The 18224-nt window shown below is 40.1% G+C and overlaps 1 protein-coding gene across 5 annotated transcripts in view; it reads right to left on the minus strand.

Annotated features, from left to right (window-relative positions):
* dlgap4b (discs, large (Drosophila) homolog-associated protein 4b) overlaps positions 1 to 10993 on the minus strand; it is a 104705-nt gene extending 93712 nt beyond the window's left edge. For all 5 annotated transcript variants that reach the window (XM_053867293.1, XM_053867292.1, XM_053867289.1 and 2 more), the window contains exon 1: positions 10778 to 10993. The gene's annotated coding sequence lies outside the window, so the exon portion shown is untranslated. The remainder of the gene's footprint in view (positions 1 to 10777) is intronic.
* Between the last annotated feature and the right edge of the window lie 7231 nt (positions 10994 to 18224).

Here is an 18224-nt window from a genome sequence, read left to right on the forward strand (position 1 = left end):
AATCGCGGCCCTCAGGATGTTGCGGGATAATGCGGGCCGCCGCTGGGTGCCCAATTTTAGCCCAGTTGTGGCTTCCACAGGGCATCCCCTCTTTGTCCAGAGTAAGCTGTTTCGAAAACACTGTGTATGTCAATGTCAAGTCCATACAAGTCACTCAAATTATTGCTATTATTGTCATCACAGGGCTGCCATTACTGCCACATCTGAGCTTGACAATACAACCAGATGGTATCTGTACAGAAGGATAGAATGCAATGCAATGCATGATGGGATGCCTCAAGACCACACCAGACATTTGTGGGATGACTTGTGGTCTTTTGAAAAGGAGCCTGTTCTATAGCTCTTCAAAAGACTCACACTGACATGAAGTGCAAATGAGGATCCTGTTAATGCAAATAAATCATGTCCCCTGACTCCCCTGGCCTTCAGCCCAGCCTCACCAGACGGCACTTCAGAGTTTGAGACCCCAGATTTTTTAATAAGCTTCATATTAATCCTTACTTTCATTCATTAGGGGCTTTCATGTTAAGTAACAGTCAATATTCCACTACTTGTTTTTCAACCAATTGCTGAACATTTGATATTGCTTACTACAAAATGAGGTTTAAGCAACTTTAAAGCATTGAAATTAAATAAGTAATAGACACTATAAAACTAAACTAAATGTCTATCGGTGGAATCCTGATGCATTTCCACCTTCCTGCTTTTAAAGGCCACCAAGGACACGTTGTTCATCAAGACTCTGAATTTAGCTCGCCCTCTGACAGCTGCCTTGAAAACTAGATTGCTTGTTTAATTTACTTCACCAGAACACGAACATAATGTTCTGGCTGATCTTGAAACTCCAGAACAGAACTAGGACATACATGAAGGTCCAGTTTAAGTTAGAACTCCGGGAGGCTTCAAATGTGGTGACCTACATAGGGAACATACTATTGATCTTGAGCAAGATCATACACCCAAAACAAGTAGCATGAGACATCTTGCAACTCTTTTTTAGAGCAATGGTAATCCACTGAGAGTATTCAGCATCCTGCAGAGCCATTAGTGTAGACAACTTTTCAAAGCCTGGTGCTTGTCTTTTCTCCGCTATTTACTCTCAAATCAAGCCAGCATTAAAAAAGAAATGACAGCTAGGCACCAGGCTTCAATGCAGCCATCATGTTTGATATGTTGCTGTTAAGTGTCCGTAACACAATACTATAACAGGTTCGCATGCTTGCTTTACCATTGGCCACGGGCAAAAATCAATACAAGACCTTAAATCCTGTTATAATATTGTTTCGAGAGTGAAATGAAAAACTACCCTTTAAGGCAAGGATCTATGGAAGCCCATTTCCGCCATGTTAAAAAAAAAAAAAGCTTGCTGCTCCAGGTCACCAGGAGTAGAAACAAGGTGTTTCATTCCTCTAGACATGTTAACATGAAGCATTTTTATTCACCTTAGGTATTCATTTCAGTTTAAGTGGTCTGTATCAGTAGCGCACGGTGCATCTGCGATGCGTTCACGGAAATGTGCATTTCTTCTCATTGATAATCTTGTTTTTCTTTTCTGGTTACAATTCACTGGATTTCAGGTGAAATCAACATACATCTTTTATATTTCGATACACACAAATATTTTAAGTAATGACACTAATGAATGTATGACTGTTTTACGAATAGGGAGTTCGTTTTTCCCCACAATACCTAAACACAATCTTTTTCTTTTTTTCCATCACCGCTTGAAACCCATTCTCGCAATGTGGGAGAAAAAAAAAATCTAAAAAAAAATTCTCTTTTAGTTTAGTTTTGGTTTTCTCCTGGTTTCCTTTTTTTACCTGGTGGGAATGGGCTTCCATAAGGATCTGCACTGAATATTTAATAATTAAAAAAGGTCAAAAACCCAAAAGCACCACTCACACGCCAGATGCTAAAGCACAACATCCTTTTATCCGCGGTCCCAGCAGTGGACGGAAATCAGCCCAGAAGGCAGACACATCGTGAAGGGAAGGGACCAGAGTCCAGGTCACAGACAGAAGCGGAACGACAAGAAAGTCAGTTCAGCACCAGGTGAAGATTTCCAAAGGGACAAGAGAGGCACAATCTGTGGTCAAGCGTGCAGACAGAGGAATAATATGGTCAGGTTGAAAATAGGCCATCTGGCAATGTGTTTTTAGGATTGATCAGAGTGAACACGAGGAAGCACGTAACCCAGTTTTTAGTTTTACTATTTGAAAAAACAAGAAAAAAACTGCTGCTTTTTTTTTTTTTTTAGAAGAAAAGCTACTTCAACAGAGCTGATTGACCTTGACTTGTAGTGAGATGTTGGTTGACTGCAGCCATTTTCTTAATGCTATGATTCACAGTGACCTGCCAGAGGGGGGGAAATGGGGTGGGGGTAGCTGTTGAGGCCATCATTCATCCCACAGCAGAGGGCAGGATCTGCATCTTAATGCAAGTCAGGCTGTGTGACAGCTTTGTTATTAGGTGGCTTGGTTGGGAGATGAGTGAGTCGATGTCTATTCCGGACATAAATAATGGCTCTAAAGACAATATACGAGACACAGCTACACATGAAGCATGCAAAATATACTAACAACTTAATATTACATGATTATTCATGCAATGACAGGCAAGCTGCCATTCAAGATGAAGCTCCCCAAATCAATCACATCCAAAACTGTCGCACATGCTTCTCATAAGCACATGTTAGTACACTAGATGCTAGATGGCAAAACCATGACAAAAGCTGTACACAGTCAACACTGAGAATATGATCAGTAAAAAGAAGCTGTGATGTCAGAATGGTGGCTGCTGAAAAACGAAACCCAAACATAAAATGATATTTGTAAAAGACTGACAGTTGTTTTTTTCGTGTGAAAGCAAAATATTTGGCGATCCTTCAACTGCTCACTCAGCAAGTCATGTTATTTCTCCTGCTGCTCTAACATGGACCAAGAGCTCTGCAAAGCCTCTTGCTCATGGCAGAAGTAAACAGAGTTGCCATAGGCAGGTGAACTGGAAGTGGAAGACATATCTTCCATGTGGTTGCAGCAAGTCACATGGTAAACCCCAGTGTCCTCCCCTCCTCTCTTAAGACCACTCCCTCGACAGAAAAACAGTGCCAGCAAGTTGGATTTGAAAAGCTGAGCACCACAGCAGAGCAAGTACAAAAAGATCATGCTTATCTTAATTCTAATGATAACAAATAAATGTCCAGACCAGATATATGAACGTGCCCCCCCTTGCTTTCTCGGTGCATTCAAAAAGTAGAAATATCTTGTCTGTATAACAGCACCACTAGATTGTAAGTAAAACATAAGATAAGAAATTAGGTCAGACGATTTATTATCATTAGCATCCCGCAGTAAGGCTGTCACTGTAAAGCGATATTTCGCTGAGACACATTTCACCAGTAATTCCGGCTATTTAAGCTAAAAACTGAAAAGAAGATCAACAGCTTAAACAAAGCACTGTTTCAAGCTAAGTGGTGTTTCATTTCAAGCACACGCTAAAGTACCCAAAAACCAACCCTGAGTGCATCCATCACGAGAGCGTTTCACACACTGCTGGCCATGATGTTGTTTGTTGTCACACTCTGTTAAGTTACAGCTTAAAGTTAATCACCATAGACAAAACAGATCCCAATGGCAACTGTGATCCTGGCAAGGGCACACATCATTGTCAATGGATTTAAACTTGTGACTTCATGTATATATATGAATGGCTCCATTAAGATCAACGTGTTTACGGTTTTAAACACATGAAAGATAAAACTACTGTTTAACACTCAAGATATTAATGGTAAATTCTTTAAAATTAAAAAAAAAATCTGGTCTAGTTCAACAGAAATGTCTGATGGACGCAAAGACAGTTGAAGTCAGGCGACTATGAATATTTGTGAGTAATTGAGTGAGGGATGGTTTGAATATTAATATATGACAGGATTCTCAGCTTAAAAAGGAAGTCAGTAGTGGAGCTGACTTTCACAATGAAAGCAGATTGAAGCGTGTCATGAAAAATAAATAAATAAATAAAACCGACGAAGACAAAGTGCGGCCCTGTGCCTGTATTTATGTGGTACGTAAAAAGTCAGGTGAAAGTATGGAACTGGAAGTGTTACTAACAATAATTACCATATGACAACCATTACTATCTTTAACTCTAAATATAACTTAATCTACTGTTGTCTTTAATTATCTTAATTTTCTCGAAAATTTTTTCGCAGGATTTACATTATATTAGTGACTTTAAGTGTCCATATGTAATGGCCCAAAATAAAATACCAAAAACACAATTCTTTTTTAAATAATTAGGGGTGTAGGAAAATGTTGATACACTCAAATGTTGCTGCGCGATATTGTATCAATATTTTTGCTGAAATATCACAATACTGATGATTGTGGGAGCAATTCATTTGTCTGTTGTACTGCGAAATTTAACTGAAAGTCTAAATGTACTGTAAAATATTACTGTAAAATAATGGAAACACCATTATTTTGGTGTTTCCATTATTTTGTCCAACCCCTGTATATCAGGATATGAAGACAGCCATATTTACTTGGGTTTTTTTTTTTTTCTTGTTCTCATGTTATTAACCTTTTATGTTCTAAACTTCACTTCTTTTCAGTTTCATCTGTCTTTCGGATTGACGGCCCCTCACGACAGCTCTAGTCTGTAATGCAGGCCCATAGGAAATGTAATGTTCTTTTTTTTTTTCTCAAAAGCAGAGCATTCTTGTACTTGCACGCATGAAAGTGATATATTTTTAGGATAAGCGAAGAATCCTTGCATTAATTCTCTATAAAGGAGAGAGATGGGAGATATCAATGGTATATTTTGTGAGTGGGAACATTGTGTGTCCACATTTTTTCATAACTCCAGCAGGATTATCACATCCATGTTGTGTAGAGAATTACAACAACCTCGATGCTGAGACTCCCCACTTGTCGGGCAGAACCTTTGCCAGCTCTACTATTCCGGCACAGCATGGCTACCCTCACGTTTGGCTCAAGAACAGGTGATAAACAAGGGGGTTTGGAACTCAGTCCTGATCTTGCTGCCTCAGGGGTTGTGCGACGTAAAGTTTAATTAGAGTGCACCGCACCCCGGTTGAGGAAAGGAAGCTTTAATTGATGTCAAACTCATGTCATGTTGAGCGCACTCTACATTGCATTTATTTTTTACTGCAGGGAAGAAAAGAGTGTGGGATCTGATGCAAATTCCTGGGTTATAACTTAGGATAGAGGTGGAGTCCAACCATCCTGACAACTGAGGGAAGAAGGAGAAAAATGCAAATGAGCTTTTGGGAAAATAAAACGGTAATGTTAAAACAGTACCATTCTAAATTTAAACTGCTCATTTGAATGTGATCAGCAGTAGACGATGTTATGAGGCTAATGACAACTGAGACTTTCATTCAGTTATTGTTCAAAAATAATGCCTCCAGGATTTCACAGACTTCATTTTTGTTGATTGCTGAGACCAATAACATGACGGGAAAGAAGGACTTTTGCGAATGAGCTCAGGGTTTCACCAGGAAAGACATCTTGGAACAGTGGCGGAGTAAAGACCTGATAGAAAGAAACAATAAATCGGAAGGGAGAGTTTCGACATTTACTGAATTGATGACAATAAAAACGGAAACCGCGACTTGAGTTCCGTGAGCAACGGACTTCAGCGATGATGATGTTCCTTTCTGGATTTTTCCATGAAAAACATGCCAAATACAGTCACGCTCCAGTCCAACTGAATGATGTGTTATGTGTGATCAGTTTTGTTTTGATCTGTTTTGATGTTTCCACTTCATTTCAGTACATAAAAAAAAAACTCCAGGCTGAAATGATTTTAACAAGATATGATTTTCAAAAAGTAAGTATATCAAGAACACACAAACAATAAATAAACAAATGTCCATGCGAAATTAAAAATGATGCTGAAATAAGTCCATCTTTTTCATGATGATGTTCCCTGAGTAGTTTCCGTGCTGACAGCGTGTATTGAGTGCACCTTGTTTTGTTACGGAGCTCCTCACAAGGGTAGTTTGGACATTTACATTTACTGACTGCTGGAGCGCCACTCCAGGGTTTGATGTCCTGTTGTGGGCTGGAGCTGGGACAGGGATGAGGCGAGTCTGGGACAGAGCGTTACTTGGTTTATGACTTTGTCACAGCCAAACTGCACAGAAGCGCACATTCAGAGCTGGACACGCACCGGGCACCTCTTCGCTTCTGGAGAGACGTCACTCACTCGGCAACCCCTCCCACATGCAGCGGCCACACACATAGAGGAACAGCGCACCTGCAGCAGACACTCTACATTCACTCCTACAAAAGACTATTTTAAGGCTTGGAATGCATTATTTCAATTAATTGTAAGGGGAAAAATCGATTCAGATTTAGAACAAATCGCTTCTCGAACAGATTGTGGTGGAGAACCGAAACCATACTGAGACAAGGACGGCAGTGAGCATGTTTATATATAGACTTCTGATACCGGAGAAAGTTCTGGAGTCTGATACATGATCACAGATTTCCTTTCATGCTGCTATCCCGAGAGAGTAGTGACATCAAATTTTCCTCACATCAACAGAATATATCCGGATCATTGCAGTAACACAGAGTTAGAAACAAGACACTGTGAAGCAAATACATTACAGTTTCAATCTCATTTGGATTAATCTTCATCCTGTCATTGATGCAACTCTATGCAAGTTCATCCTCATGACAGACGCAGTGGAAAGCACAGGTCGAAGCAGATATTTAATAGTGCAGCTCTATTTGTCACAAAGGTCTGAGACGGCAGAATGCAGCAATATGAAAATAAAAAACAATACAAAAAATACCTTTAGTATTGTGTACCAGGATGTCACAGTTTCGAACTACAGCTAATCTGACGTTTGAGTTATCGCTTAAATTAGTTATATGAATTAGGACTGGGAGTTCAGGGGATCAATTTTGATGAACCAATTGCACACAAAAATAAATCATATATGAAAAGAAAAAAAAAGCAGCTTTCAGTGTGCCTCATAAAGAGAGGTGGGGATTTCACCTCACAATGATTAGCATACATAATAAAAAACTTTTTTTTTTCTTAAATTTGGTGAGAACATGGGAATGTTGAAGGAATATGTTTTAGTAGGTTCCAATTCTATGAGGGACTTTCCAGACATGGGTTTGTTGGCCATGTTGTAGATAAGAATGACAGTGTAGCCATTTCATTTACAATTACGATGAAACATTGCACTTCACATTACTTCGGTAAAGAGTTCTGAACACTCATGATATCGACACATATTTTGTCAAACAACCCATGAATGTGTTTTCATTGACAACAACACTGCTGGCAACTTCAGTCCTCTTCCTCCTCATTAATGCTGAAAATCACAGCATGATGCAGTTTGAATTGATGGGCGACTCAGACGAACATGTTGAATTCCAACTCCAAAGTATGTGATAATGAGCAGGTTAACTGTGTGGGGCATGTAGCAATATTTTCTGCTGGCTTTACAAGTTTTGCATGACTGATCATTATTGAGCCTGGAAACTACTGTAGGCTTCAGATAAAAATCTAATAAACAGAGCATGAATTATATATTTAGAGGTCCTTGTTGACAGAGGTTAAAAATGGTATAGGACAAGCAAATTTATAATACAGCAATTGTAGATCATATGCTGTAATACAACACACTAGAGCGCACCATCACTGAGGCTGTTTAGAAACATTGCCTGCTTTCACTAGCAAGGTTGTTTATAAGTCCAAACAGAGATGGAACCTCTCATCCCTAATTCCTAAGACGTCAAACTCTGATAACAGAAATAATATGCTAAGCTGCTGACAAGCAGAAGAACACCCAGTGGGTGAAATGCAGTGAAGACTGGAAATCTGAAGACATTTAAACATGACGCAATACGATCAAGTCATTTCCATTTTAGTATCTTTAATGTGACCAAATATTATGAAAGGGGCATAAACTGTGTATATATATATATATATATATATATATATATATATATATATATAGTTTATGCCCCTTTCATAATATTTCATCCTTGCTTCAAAATTGTTGGCTTGAATGAGGAAATGAAAATTTAAACTGCATCTGGAGCCAGTCACAAAAACAAGTCATTCATTTCCTTAATTTTTTTGGATCTGGGTCAGAGGCATCTCATCCGTTGGCACCAATGAACAATGACAAGTACTTTTGAACACACAGGGACACAAATAGTGCTCTGCACACTTTCTGTTGATGAAGGTCTGTCTGGGGCACCTACAGGGGGCAACAGTCATGGACGTCTCATGTCATACCTAGGAAAAGACTGAAACACATAGACATTCATTCATTCATGACCATTAACAAGTGGTGAGGAGCTGATCTGCATGTCTATGACTGTCATCCTTAGATGGTCACCTGATCTCAGCATGCCCAACTACAAAACAATAGTGTGAATTTTGTCTATTTAAGATTGAACTATTTAAGATTGCAATACACTAACTGTGAAATCCACAAGACTATTCCAATTACTGACAATATATTTGCGGGTTGTAAACAAAAAAACGGCAACATTTTTGGGGCAAATAGCATACAAAATGGCCAAGGGCTGCAGTGCGGGAACAAATGTGCGTGCATTTGGGATGAGACGAGCAAAGAGGGCAGAGTGATGCTGTGAGTGACGAGATCTGATGAGACACAGCTGAGTGAGTGCATACATGCAGGACAGAGAGACGGTGTATGGTGAAGTGGAGGAGACGTTAAGTGAACAAGAGGACAAGCATGGACGTGAACGCTGCGAGCTAACATGCTATTTTGTGGGTGATTTTTTTTTTTTTTTTTTTTTTTCGGGAGTGGAGGCAAATCAAAGCCACCACTAAAGCAGTTAGGCTGCTTTCCAGGTCAGTCCTAAAGCTGCACTAAAAGCAGAGCCAGATCTAAATCCAATGTTAATTTGATGGAATGAAATACATCACAGTTGACAATCCAGCCATGATGTTGTACATCAAGTGATTACAACCTACTTCATGTCATCATCAACACATTTGAAATGGTCCGGGATCAATTCTTTTGACTTGATTACATGAGCTGGATAATTTTAAGCCGCAGTAAACTAAACGGTTTCCTCTGACTGTTGATTCCGCCTATTACAGTGAGTGGTCTCCTGTCAAAGCAGTGTTTATGATTCATTTGAGCGCGAGGTGACCTTGTGGATATGGGACAAGGAATCTAGGCTAAGTCAGCATCCCTGGGAAACATGAGGCTGCTCAGATGGCTGCAACGCTGCAGACAGAGAATTACGAAAAATGGTTTTGCATTCTAATGCAGAAGATTTGTTGTTGTTGGGTCAGTTATTTTAGAATGGATGGGGAATTCAATATGTGAGCATCTTTCTTCTTTTTTGAATATTGCTTTATTTTTATTTTTTTAGTCCTTTACTGCAGATGGTTCTCTTGCACATCTCAGTTGGTTCTGACCTGAACTGCAACCTTTTTGGCCGTACTTGAATATTGGTCATTAGCCTGCTCCAGAGACTTGTGGACTATGAACTGGGCATTTTGGGACTTTTTGTCTTGGGTTCTCAAATAGGAATGAAAAGATTCTCCTTCTCTCACTCACTGGCTCAGTGACATGCTGTCTGTTATCCAAATGCAAAATCTTCAACTTAACACACACAACAGGATTTAATCAGGAGTCACTTAGAGAGAATCCAGAGACTCTTTCTGAGGCTTTGTTGACCTGTTTTCTTCCCTGTTTTTCCTCAAATGATGCCATACTCTGTATGTACGCGCATTTCAGTATTTATGAGTATTTAAGTTTTCTCAAGGGTAAATTAGTCTGGCACATAGAGTGGGTGTTGAGTGTCATTTTATTTTTAATTATGATCATTATTATTTTTTTTACCTTTTATTTGTCATATAAGTTACCATACTGACCATCATTACTGACAGTGTTAAACATTGTCTAGATGACAAGTAGTGTTTATTCCAATCCTCTGATACATTGCAAGCATGTTATATGGCAATTTACTAACTATTAGATCTCATGGCTTCATATTTGTAAAATCTAAGACTATAGTTTCTTTATTATACTGCGTTTTCCACTTGAAGATTAAACACGCTTTCATGTTCAAAAGAAGATCTCTATTTCCACCTGATACATTTATCTATAACTCACGTCTCCACGTAGAGGGCCATCTACTCCCAACCTCAAGTGGGAGAAGACACAGCCCAAAACGACGATTTCACCCAGCATCCAGGAAGACATTCGGGATTCTCATATCTGAGCAGGTGTCTGGTTATTTGTTTATTATTTGTTTGTTCACTACCTCAGAGTAGTGAGGGCCACAGCCTCACGCTGCCTTATGAATGAATGAAAAAATATCTTGAAATGTATTTTAAAATGACCTGACACCAGTCTCGGTTATTGTAGACTTCAATCAATTTGTTAAAAAAAAAAAAAAAAAAAAAAAGAGGAAGTTATTTTTATGATCAGTATCGTATGCACTTGAGTTAGAGTGTTTGAAGCAGAGAACTGCGGCTGACCGAGCTGGAGAGAGAAGTGTGGTGGGGTAATAGCATTAATAGCTCTTAGCGTCTCCAGAAAACGCAATGTAAACACAGCCTTAGCCGCGGTTAAATCGATGTGACTCACTGCCACACACACTTGGGTCCACCGCTCCGCTCCGCCAAATAAGCCAAGCCACGCGCTGGTGTGCGTTAAGGTGGGTTGATAAAGCTGCCGCACACAGCCACACAAGGCGCCGGTGGATCAACAGTTCCGCTCGGTGTCGTCGCGTCTTACCTCGGCAGGAAGCTGAAGTCTTGGACGAGCTTTATCCGCGCTAACTTCCCCGGCAGGAACGAGGTGCTTCCAGGGACTTGACAGCAGAAGGACGCGGAGGTTTTTAAGGTCCTTTAGTCGTCCGCAGAGTTTCTCAGTCTCCCGCGAAGGGAGGCGCAGAAGACCCGGTCCACAGTGTCCATCACCGAGGAAGGAGATTCACCGACTGACGAGGAAGGAGCGGGAGAGCGAGCTCCAGAGCAGCTGTGCGCGCGCGCCTGTGTGACAGAGATAGAGCTAGCGAGAGAGAGAGAGAGAGAGTCCAAAGAGAATAACGAACATTTCAAAACAAACCTCTGATGGCTCCCAAATGATCCGAAGTCTCTCTCACTCATTCATTTATTATTCAGCGGTCCTCAGGGTCACGGGGTCACCAGCTTCGCTCACCAATTGTCCTTGCCAGTTGACCTCATTGCGCCTTTCTTCACCGCACCAAGGAATCAGCGGAGACTCAAGACCACTATGATGAAGTATGTGGGGTGGAATATATTCCATATATGTAAAGATAGACACCGCATGTTCTTTGAATTGACTTTACAATGTTATGCATTCAACACATCATCATAACTACATTTGGGGCAGCGTTAATTGATTTATGTCCTAAATATATGTTGGTTTTGGAAGCAGATCCACAGAGAGAAAATTATGTGTTTTTTGTGCATTAATATTGTTATTTTCGATCTTGTATTTGCAGGTAACGCAATATTCTGGCTCACCTGGTCATACCATTGTACAGGACTGTCTCAGAAAATTAGAATATTGTGATAAAGTTCTTTATTTTCTGTAATGCAATTTAAAAAAATGTCATACATTCTGGATTCATTACAAATCAACTGAAATATTCCAAGCATTTTACTATTTTAATATTGCTGATTATGGCCTACAGCTTAAGAGAACTCAAAAATCCTATCTCAGAATATTAGAATATTTCCTCAGACCAAGTAAAAATAAATAAATTATAACAGCAAAACAAAATCAATCATTTGAAAATGTCCATTAATGCACTCAGTACTTGGTTGGGAATCCTTGCAGGGATTACTGCATCAATGCGGCGTGGCATGGAGGCAACCAGCCTGTGGCATTGCTGAGGTGTTATGGATGCCCAGCATGCTTCAGTAGCGGCCTTTAGCTCATTTGCATTGTTGGGTCTGGTGTCTTTCAGCTTCTTCTTCACAATACCCCGCACATTCTCAACAGGGTTCAGGTCAGGGGAATTGGCAGGCCAATCCAGGACAGTAATGCCATGGTCAGTACGCCATTGCAATATTTCAGTTGATCTGTAATGAATCCAGAATGTATGACATTTTTGTTTTTGTTTTTAATTGCATTACAGAGTATAAATTGAAAAAATATCACAATGTTCTAATTTTCCGAGACAGTCCTGTATGCATTCTTCCTGTCAGTTGAAGCGTAGACAGGGAACTGAAAGCGTTTCAGCACCAGGGACAGCTCCAGGTTTCGTTTTAATTTTTCAAGGAGGCCATGGTTTTATTCTCCAACTTGCTGACACAATGGCGCCTCATTTTGAATTCTGCATAGAGCAGACTAGAGATATGTCGGGATTAGTGCCAGAGCACGATAATTCCTATGTGAAATGTGCTAACACAAGGTTCAGTCAATCCACTGCAGCTGGAGAGCTGCAAGGTTACAGCTTTATTATAGACCTGATTCACCTGTCACATCTGATCTCACGTGTCCCTCAGAAGGCCAAGAGTGCAGAGAGACAAATGCTAGTATTTATGCAAGCCATTGAATCCGTTTACTTCAATGTTTAGACGCACTCGCATAACTGACCAATTATTCAGATGTCCATACAAGTGTGCAAGTGGCTCTCCTGTGAATCAGTGTTGAGAGATGGGTAATATTCAGTGGTCAAACCATGTGTGTAGTCCGAATTCAGATTGCCCCCTTTTTTCTCCTAAGTAAACCACTGTTGTCAGCTATTGATTGTCTTCCATCAGGACTCCATGCATTTGACACAGTGTTCTTACCAACAATGGTATTGGAATGATTTCTTACCATATACTTAGCTATACTGGACACAAAAGGAGAACTGGCTCCAAGATCTTTGGGCTACAAAAATGATGGTCCAAACTGATGCACATACGTTAAAAGTAATAATTACACTCTGTCACAATGCTAAAGCTTCTTTACCTACTAACACAACGCTTGTCCGATTGTCATTTGTATTTAAAAACTTAGGTTGCTGTTTCTTTTCATTGCTTCAGTGGCTGTTGAAAATACCACAAACACACAGGGAAACAATGACGCACCAGTTCATCATTGCAGAACTGTCACACCAAAACACCAATATATATATATATATATATATATATATATATATTTATATATATTTATATATGAAATAAATATAATTTCTGTCAAGTTTAGTCGAACTATTACACGCTAGAGGTACAATATCTAGTGTACTGATCTACTGCATAATGTTTTGATTTCAACCAAAAATTAAATGAGGTTATAGTGAAGAGAAAACTACCTAACAATCGGTGTCAAATTCAAGCACATATTGGTCTACACGTCCTAAACACAGTGCAAGCCAAACATGGTTTCAAGATTTCAGATTGATAGTTGATAGTCTCTGCTAGATAGAAAGCAGTCTTTTAAGCGGCAAATGTGTGAGCCCTTGGTGTGACATGCAAAGATGATCTTCCCCGCCAATTGGCCTTTGGTTTGACCTGTGACCTATAATGTTTCCATTGTGGTGGGCACTCGGGAGGTGTGGCCTCTCACCCAGAGGTATGATGGATAGGGACCTGACCGAGGGTATATATAGAGGCTGTGTGGGGAAACGTGTTGAAGGTTTGTGGCTCGAAAGAGAATAAACATCACGTTCCCAACCAGAGACTCCTGACCGTTTTGTCCTGCCACACCATACATGTTCTGGCCATACGTGTGTTTCAGAGTTGCTCCAGTTGAACACCCAAAGGTTGATCTCTGAAACTGAGTTCACATCATAAATGCTGCTCATGTGCATCTGGATCCAGGCAGCATGAAACTCCTCCTTCCCAGTTCCAGCATGTGTTTTCAGCAGCATCTCTGTAGTGCGAGCTGGTGTGTGGTGGGGGTTGTGATGGGGAATTGCCTAATTAATTAAAGGGGAGTTGTGTACTTGGATGTGTATCTGCGTGCACTACAAATAGATTAATTAGGTGTTCGAACGTTACTGACGCAATGTAGGCATGTTTGCAGCATAAACCTTCATATATTCATGTCATTTATGTGCCATAATGGAGTGATAGAAGTCACTTGGTTAGATGTGGAGCCTTGTCAGTCCGTCCCATGCCTAGTCAATTCATAGATTAAAATGGAGGGGACTGTCACTGAGAACTGAGTAGGGGGATTGTTCCGCTCTTGAAACAGATGGTCATTTTATCTCTCTTGCTCTCACACACTCCCTTAAAGCCTCTGAGAGAGTGAAAGATCAGGTTTCACTGGGTGAGAAAAAACTGGGTCGAAAGAGCTTGCCACAAATTTGTGGATGTATTCCGGCGAAAGACAATGACCTTTAGCTTTCCCCTGTAAACGCCACACTAACCCCACAAAGATAGAGCTGGAGCTTACAGATTCTCTCCGCACACCTGCTTATCAACGCCACTGACAACCTGGATTAAAGCACAGCAGGAAAATCTGCCATGTCAGCTCATTATGCGAGAAACAAATGGTGCACGACCGTGCACAACCAGTGTTGTCCTCAAATACATGCACCTCAAGTGTCAGTTAAAGAGTGCGCCTTTTAAAAAGTCAATGAAAGAAGGAATAAATGAGTTGGCCTTGCTCCTTCTGTTTTTTTTGACAGTGTGTTCTGTTCATCTGTCGACATTTTAGATGTCTAGAAACCTACAAATTATTATTTTTATTATTATTACTATTGTTATTATTAGACAAGGTGCAATATATAAGAAGAGTAAATGACAGGGAACTCAAAAATGGTTTATACATAAAAAAAGATAAAAACTACAATTTATAAACATTATATATCATTGTTACAAACATCTAATGCCATCGCAACATGTAATATTGTCCCATTATGTTAATCAAACCAATGTGTCATTGTGCAGCTTGACAACACTTGCTCCTAGTTTTCTCCAAGTCAGTCGTCTTGTCATTTTGTCAACATTTTCATCTTACCGATTAGGAAAATGTGAGTGACAGGAAACCTGTCTGCGTCATTTGTCTACAACTTTCTGAATTAAATGATTCATTATTCGAAATAAATAATGATTATTAAATTATCTGAATTATTATTTATTTTCTATTCGACACTGCAAAATTTGCAGTGCCATTCCAAGCATTTTTCACAGAGCTATTGACTGGGTTTTCATTCATGTACAAGGTCTTCTCTCTGACAAAGGGATTTTCTGGATCATTCGAAAATCACAATGGTGGACAGAGCATATTAAAATAGCAATTCATTGTAGTGTTGAATGGACTCTGGAGCGTGTTCATCCAAATACTTAATACCTGGATTTTAACTGGTTTTTGACTCTGACACTTGTGACATTATTGTTGTTGGATTAACTTTGGAATAGTCATTATACTCTGATACTTCATTTTTAACACTAGAAAATTTACTGTGTATATTATACTGTCCTAAAAGTAATACCACAAATCAGTAGAAGAAAGGAGGTTAACATAAACATCTGGCTTCTCACCACTGACTCAAAATTCGTGGTGACGACTGTGTAACCCACTGCCTGGAAATGAGCACTGACGGTCGCACATGGATGAGGTCTGAAGGACCTACTTCTGAAGAAGTACTGTATTTAAATGTACTGCTCTGCGTGTATATACGTTTCTGCAAAGTGATCCCCTATAAGAGCAGAGTTCTGCTGAGTGCTGTCATTTCACACTACATGTGTGACTTCCCCCACATGTGTTATCGAAGCTGATAGCAGCTAACGCTGTCTGAATTTAGAATATATTTAACAGATTGTTGAGGGACATCTCCCACTGTTGTTCTTAATTATCACCTTCGTAGCTCAGAAGATCTTCTTTAGTCGCATGCTTCCAGCATGTTCAAGACTACCTAGATAGGGAACTGCTAATGGTTCAAACTTTGTTAGCCTCATCTGCAGTTTTGAAGTTCTGAACATAATTTTATTAAATTACATTTTAAATACATTTCTCATTGACCATGAGCTTCATGGCACAGTGTAGCCACCATTCACTTCCCAATAGTCCAATAGTCGAGGGACTATTGGACTATTGTCCCTCGACTTCTGAGCCGGACTCACACCGGGAGGCTGGTGCTTTTCTGACAGACTTTCCCAGCCTACTTAAGGCCCATTTACGCTTTACGCATGAAAATGTAGCTATCCGTTTCAAACCATGTCACCGGAAGTGACCGCATGCTTCTATGCGACTCACCTGTCAATTCTCCAATGAGAGGTGGAGGTGAGCAGCAACTGCTAAATTGTACATTACTTTCATATCTCCAGAAGTTGGCGCTTGTGTAGTGTGAGAGGTTGCGCTAAATCGGCTTACGACCCTCATATCTCCATCTCATCTTCGTTTTAAACTGATTTAGTGGGTCATATTCTAGATCTTGGGTAAATAGTAACCGTCTCGTCTGGTGCCTTTTGCGTGCATTATATTTGACAGCAACCTCTCCTACATGCTGCTCAAGGTCAGCCTGATCACTTGATACCCTGAGTATGGTTGCTCTCTTCACCGGTTCAGACAGTGGCCTGGAAAAGCAAAAAAAAGGGCCATTTTTTAATGTACATGTTGCAAAACAATTTAAAATGTGAACTCGCAGGTAAATCCATTGGCTGCCTGGCAGGCAGATGACTCAACACAACTGCACTTCCTGCTCGCAGCAGGCTTTTATCTCCACGTCTTCACATGTGTAGTCACTTGAGACAATGTCAATTGTTCACAAATGACAGGACCTAGTGGGAGAACTGCCTTGGAAAGCTGTCGTGTCATAAACGGTGAATGATTCGGACGTGAGACAAACACCAATAAAAGTGAGAGGTGTGTCATGCTTTTATTGCTATTTTGGGATCACTAATCTTGTAAAGTAATCTTCGTAGGAAGAGGGCAATACAGATTAAATAAGTGTAAATGACAAGTATGTGTTGCTGATAATTCATACTGAGAATGTTATAATAGGATAAGATTCCAACTTATAAATCACCTATGTCGATCTATTTTTGCATTAGTATGAATGCAAGTACTAATCTTTTGGATCATCTTTTTGATTTTCAAGGAACTTGACTCCATCACTCTGCAACTTAAAATGATAAGTGCACATTTAATTGTGAGACAGATCATGTGAGGGTAAATTAAATACGCCGCATCACATTAATGTTACCCTCACTTGTTATCTTGTGCCTATTTTAATTCTTGACTTTTGTGCTAAGGTTCTCATTCTCCTTCTTTGTTTCACAAGATTGCTTTTTACTTCAGCAAAATCCTGCCATCCAATTTTGAAGAAGTTAGCAGACAAAGAGGAAAACAAGCACTACTATTGGGCTGCTGTGAAACATACTCTTGGATCATAACTGCACGGTCCTCCAGGCCGATGTGACCTTTGCCACTGACACTAACAAGACAGGCCTGACAAAAACAGAAAGGCACAGATAATTGATCACTGCTGTGGTCTTGGGGGTCGCACCAATTATTTCCTCAGAAAGGTGAAGTGGAGGCGGAAAAACAGCACAACGTCATGTATACAGAATCTTACGGTTGAATTCCTCGGCAAAAAAAGCATCGTCATTGTTAGAAACGTTTTCTATTTTAAGCACCCAGTCTTCTCTCGCTTCTCTTTCCCTCTTCAGACTTTATCAGACATCTGCATCCTTTTCCCACGAGGAACTTCATCTGTCAATCCTAAACTCACATGGATCTGAAATTGGAACGGTTTATTTATAGACGCTCGAACACTTAGCTGGCTGATTTGAGAGACTCAAGTAGGGCCTCAAGCTGTTTCTGACTGAAACCAAACTCGCTCTTTCAAATAACAAACACACACACGTAAATAAAGATGCAGTAACATTTATTTCAAGAATGCGATGACGTTTAAAATTGCCACCAGCCAAATGAAACCCAGTGACACAGAAGTAATTTGCCCACGTTCTAACTCACAACTTATTGTCATCATTTCTCTTAACTAGCTTTCTCCACTCAGCTTACAAATTACCGGCCAACGCTGCTTCAAACTCTGCCCTCGGCATGCATGTGTGCCAGATTAACAGTTGCTAAATGCCTAGCTTGTTTTTAACTCACAATGAGCTCCTGCTCGCCTGGCCCACCTTTGACCTGGACCAGAGCGCCTTAGAATAGAAATAGAAAGAAAGACATCATCCTGATAGAAAGCTATCAGGATGATGACCCACACTCACCCACAACTTCCAAGTCTAAGAATTTATGACTGACTAGGTAA

This window comes from Synchiropus splendidus, chromosome 6 (assembly GCF_027744825.2).
Source record: "Synchiropus splendidus isolate RoL2022-P1 chromosome 6, RoL_Sspl_1.0, whole genome shotgun sequence".
NCBI classification, from domain to species: domain Eukaryota; kingdom Metazoa; phylum Chordata; class Actinopteri; order Syngnathiformes; family Callionymidae; genus Synchiropus; species Synchiropus splendidus.